A 6,000-nucleotide genomic window follows, 5' to 3' on the forward strand; every position below is an offset into this window, starting at 1 on the left:
TTTTTTTAAATTTTGACTTAGACCACTTTCATAATTATGGGCACAAATGATGTTCGTAACATTTCCACTACTTCATTTATTTTGTGTAAACGATCGGCAGTGTGGCCGACTATGTCCGTAAAATGCAACATTTTCAATAATGAAAAGTTGCGATCTCTACTCATAATTTGACTGAAAATATCGCTTCGGAGAAGCTTTATCTTTAGACCAATATTCATTTAAGGATAGCTTTTTGATTCGCGTCATTAATAACGACGCAACAATAAAACAATATAATTCATCCACTTCCATCCCTTCTGAAGCGTTCAAATGATCCCTTTTGAGCTATCGACACCGGTAATTGTTTGTTTTTTCCACAATAAATTTAACTAAATCTTTCAGAAAAAAGTAGTCTGAAGTAATCCAAAATTCTCGACGAACGATTTAAATTGTTCCCTACTACTCCCGAATGATGTGGCGTAAAATCATGAATTTTTGGACTAAGCTTCTTTGATGTCCATTTGATGCTAGAAGGAGTATCAATTCGTACTTCAGGCTCTTCTGCTTCTTCAGATTCCGAGGTGCTAAGTACACGTGCTCGATTGTTCCTCCTTTTGCGAAATGCTAAGTTATATTCATTTTCTTCATCAGAATCTTTTTTGGAATCAATGATTTCCTTTATCAATTGTTCTCCTTTCAAGCGTTTTACACTCATCCTGAAGGGAACTAAATTCAAATTGTAAGTTATACATTCAAAAAATTAACGATATAAGCAAACATTCCAATTTGTTTTTCGTAGCTTATCTATATATTATAAAACATATATAATTAAGGCACGCTGTTGACTGTTACTAATTATATATTATAATGGAACGATTAGAACAGCCGGGAATTTTAAACACAGAATAGTAAAGTAATGTGTACTATAGAGAGTAATCATACCCGCATAACTTTCTGTTGGTGCTGTTAACGGGCGACGGTAGCGCCCACATAACTTTCCGTGGATACCGCCAACAGGCGGCGGTAGTACCGAAAGGGTTAATTGATTTACGGTTTCCGTTAGACCCTTGTGACCTGCGATTAATCTACTGCGAGCTTCTTCTATTAATTTTCATCGAATTTCATCTGCTGGTGTGACAATGTTATCCGTGTTCGTAGGTTGTAGTTTCTCGTGCCGAGGATATTAAAAACTTGTTCGGTTCAAATAACAAAATTTATTGAACAATTTTCTATTCCGCACTTGTCGCCGGCCGATTTAACATTGGGCGACTCTTTCAACGGATCAGTGGTTGTAGGAATCGGTCGGTTTAACAATATTTGGCCGATAGCCGTTTATCGACGCCTCGCTCGAAAATTCTGTTGGTCGCGTCTTATGTCGTGTCTTATTTCGTGTCTTATTTCGTGTCCCTTTCTTGTCTCTATCGTGTCTCTATCTTGTCTCTATCTTGTCTCTATCGTATCTCTATCTTGTCTCTTTTGTCTCTGCCCTGCTGCTTCGGAGTATCGTCCTTTTATCGCCTCGCGGAATGCCTCGATAAGGCCCCATTTGGGGGAAACGTCATCCCCATTCGCTGATCGACTTGAGGGAGGATAATCTTCTCGAAAATCCCCTCCTCGGCGGAGGACGCAAGCCCACCCTCAAGTCAATGTTGGGAAAATCCCAAAAAATGCCGAAAACGGCTGAGAATCCCGGAGCGAGACGTTACCCCGAGGCAGCATGACGACGATTTCTCGAAACCCGAGACCGAGAGTATCTCGAGTGATCGCACGTGCAGCGCAAGGGATGCGGACCCTTGACCGCTGGTCGTTTATGGGGACGGCAGCATGTGTCCTTTCGGGACCGTACATAGGTTGTGGCAAAATTGGGCTAATATCTGGTTCGTCTCCATCAGTTGAACTGCTGTTTTCCTGGGATTTAGATTCGTAATCAGGATAGACTAAGTTATACTTGGTTCACTGATCTTGGCAGGTGAGATTATTGGTGAATGTAATGGCGTAGATGAGGCTCCTGGGAGATAGTAGATAAGTGGTGTTTGCATCATTGTTTCTTCTCATCTTGGCTTCGCTGTTATAACAGTTTCATCTATTGAATTGCGTTTGCAAAAGATGCTTGGGTCGTCGATTTGGTTATTTGGATATTTGGATATTTGGACTTTTGGCTCTAATCGAGAGTGTGGGTTGTGGATGTCTTAACCCCTTGGGTATGGATTTATTTGATAAAATATTTGCATGTGGAACGGATATAATTTTTGGTTGCTTGGAGTAGTATGTAAAAGCAGTACATTTTACGTAAGAATTTATTTATTTCTAAAATATTAGTGACATATGTAGTATTAAGATGTCTTCAAGTAATTAGAATTGCAAAACAAAAATAAATTAATAACAACAAAATAAAACTAAATGAAATAAATTCAAGCTATAACAAAAACCCAATTACTAATAATTATGCAGAGTGTGATATTTTTCAAAGCAAGTAGGTAAATGCAGTACACCTTTTTCCAGGGTGTTGCTTGGACTTAGTTGATGGAATGTTCTCAGGAAAGTGTGCCCAATTTTTCGCTGCCAAACGAAATGGTGTATCGCTACTTGACGGACGTCCACGACGTTTATAATTTGCCAATGACAATTGCTCCAGCAATTCTTCGGCAATAGCTAAACGAAAGGAAGTAATGCCTGCCTTGGTTGTGCAATTGATTTTAGAATATAAAACATGAGCATTATAAAAGGCCATATCTATTAGATAAAAAAACATTTTCTTATAACCCTTTACACATTTTCTCATAACTGGGAAGCACGCTAGCAATTGGTTTTGTTTATCAACGCTTCCCATACCTTTATTATACTCAAGCACAAATGCCGGTTTTATAATATTTTTGCTATCGCCACCTTCATTTCTTCTCCTTTTGCCTGTGTTTATCAAATCAGCATTTGAATGTTTCGTGCTAAGTATATGAACGTCTTTTTCAAAGGCAATAAATCGTGACTGGATAAAGTTTTGACTTCTCCTTTTTTCAACTTCATTGAAGAAAACACCTTTGGCATATTCTTCCTGTTTTTTTCCGAACAGTTCCAACAGCATTCGTATCATTTTTTAGTAACGTCTGTGCCACTTCCATGACTACACTCTCAGTAGCAGGTATATCACTTCCCTGGATTTTATCCTTGCCAACATAAATTTTGAAACGAATACAATAACCTGATGTAGATTCGCAAAGTTTATAAAATTTTATGCCAAAACGAGCTCTTTTGGAGGCAATAAATTGAATAAAACTCAATCGACCTTTGAATTTCATTAACGATTCATCAATAGCTACTTCATTATCAGGAGTATAAAGGTAACAAAATGTAGTATTTAGGTAATCCACTATATTTCTAATCTTTCTTATTCTGTCATCTTTATTTTCCTTTTCATTATCCGTAAAATGTAGAAAGCTTGAAATATCAAAAAATCTATCGCGTGGCATAGTGCTGGCAAATATTGGAGTACTTATTGCATATCTTTTTGACCAATACATATGCATTTTCGGCTTCTTCATTTGCGACATCAAGATGCATAATGCAATATAAGCTTTCATTTCATCAGAACTTACAGGAAACCACCTTTGGTTTTTTTTTGTTACACAACCTTCTTTTTCTATCACTTGTCTGGCATATCTATTCTTCTCTTCCACTATAGTGTCCCAAAAATCTTCATTCAAGACTTTTTTCAAAACATCTAAAGGCGTAGGATTACCACCTAGTCTACGCAGGCTCAAAGGATTAATTCCAGATATTTCAGAAAAACTTTTTATATCGGCTACATTATCTTCTTCTTCCCAAATCCATTCCTCTGATACTGGTTCACGAGAAGATTCACTATCACTGCTCGATAGACGTCTTGTGCGTCTTCGAAACCTTAATATTATATTAAAATTGTCATCATATTCTATTTCAATATCGTCTTCATCACCTTCGCTTTGTATTTCATTGTAATTGTCAATTTCAGAATCACTAAACAATTCTTCAGATTTCTCAAAGTCACTTTCGCTATCACTATCATAAAATATATTCCTTGTTTTTGACATAATGGCGCAGTGTATCGCAAATAATGTTCACCGAAATACTGTAATTGCCTCTTCTATTATGACTGATACAAGCTACAATGAAATCAACAGAATTGTGCCTAACCTCAAATAACGTTTTAGACACGTCATCCGCTCCTAGGGAAAACAAGTGAATGACGTCTCTCAGACGTCAAATGTACCCAAGAGTTTTTTTTGGTTTGACCTCTTAAACACGTCATCTGCTCCTAGGGGAAAAAGTGAATGACGTGTCACAGACGTTATGTTCGACGTTCTTTTCCTGTGGCTGAATAATTATTCTTGAGCGAATTTAAAGTACGTGAATAAGCTATGAAAAATATGTCAGGAATGTTCTTTGTATGTCACACTTCCAGTGAGCATTTTCTATGACTTCAATCAACTTTCTACTTGACATTATTAAAACCCCAGAGTAACCATGAGAAGAAAATAAAATAAAACATTTGTCTCCAAACTCCTATTAAAATTTGGACGAAACACGCAATAGAAATTACAAAAATATTAGTTTGCATATATGCCTAAGTATTCCCCATGTTTTTTATTATGTTAACTTATATGTCTAGACATTTTCGGAATAATAGAGAATGTTACCTTTCATCTTTTGTAATACACTGGTTTATATACACATGACTAAACCAATTTCGCACTAACCGATAATTTTCGAAAAAGGATTTCATAATTTTGGTATTTTAAATAATGTTGATGAAAATAAATAATGGATTTGATATTGGGATTATTGGAAGGATAACCTAGGTGATGAATAAATTGCAACGATACAAACAGAAGACTGTTTGATGTGTTTAGTACGGGTTGTCTACCTGGACTGGCGTCGAGCTCGAACAGCTGAGCTCGACTTAAACGTCGCGCCAGAGTTCTTATGCATCGATCCAAGTGATACCAATAAAAAGGAGGTAATCGATTGGCGATCTAAAATTGATCGATTTGATTTTAAACGCACGGAGCTATTTTCTTCAGTGTACTGGATCTGTATTGGAAAATTTATAGTTGGGTCGGGTTGTTGCTTGACAAATTTCCAATATTCGGAATCAGCAACGGAATCGCCAACATCTAATTTCACCACAAATGAAGAGTTGCATTAAATGGAACTGATTGTGAATACTCCATTTTTGATTACTACAGAGCTGTGCATTCTTGGTAGTGTGCAGAACATTTCTTGTACTCTACGCGCACAAAATAACTAAAAGTTTCTGTATTGGTTATAATATGGAATGAAGAAAGCAGTGCAACACCTACTGTTATGTTATTCAGAGAAACCAAATTATTCGAAATGCATTAATGATAGTACTACAGCTTGGTTTCAGTAGTCGAAGACAACCATGGCTGGGCTATTAATTATCTCATATCTTTCGATATTGGAGCGATGCTTCCTTAAGTATTAATTATAGGCAAATATAGCCATTTTCAAAAAATGATGAGGTAACTTCACAACTATCGACTTCAATTTCCAAAGTATTTCGGAATAATTGCTGATTAATTCAGGGTTACAAAATTTCAAATGGTGTACATAACAAGAAAAGTAACGCGCACTGGATACATTCTTGGTAAACTGACAACAATATTAATCACATAATGAAAAATAGCAAGAATGCACGATTCCTGGTAAATATTGAAGTGGAAATACAGAAAGCAGGAATTTTCCTGCTTGATGATTTACGGTTTTTACCGTCAACAAAAACCGATTGGGTCAACATGGAAGTTGAGTGATGCAGTTTTCATGTCAAGATTGACGTCAGTGTTCAGCAGATATCCAGAGGACTGGTTCTTCTGCTTGAGACTTTGTATGGCGCTATTGCGGAAGTACCTAACAAGAAAAGTAAGACTACATTGATCTGAATTTCGATGTACCTTTGGAGCAAGGATTTGAGGATTGCTTTTGGATCTTTCATACCAAACTTTCCTGAATTTGGTTAACAGTCTGAAA

Source organism: Megalopta genalis, unplaced genomic scaffold, assembly GCF_051020955.1.
Source record: "Megalopta genalis isolate 19385.01 unplaced genomic scaffold, iyMegGena1_principal scaffold0034, whole genome shotgun sequence".
Taxonomy (NCBI): domain Eukaryota; kingdom Metazoa; phylum Arthropoda; class Insecta; order Hymenoptera; family Halictidae; genus Megalopta; species Megalopta genalis.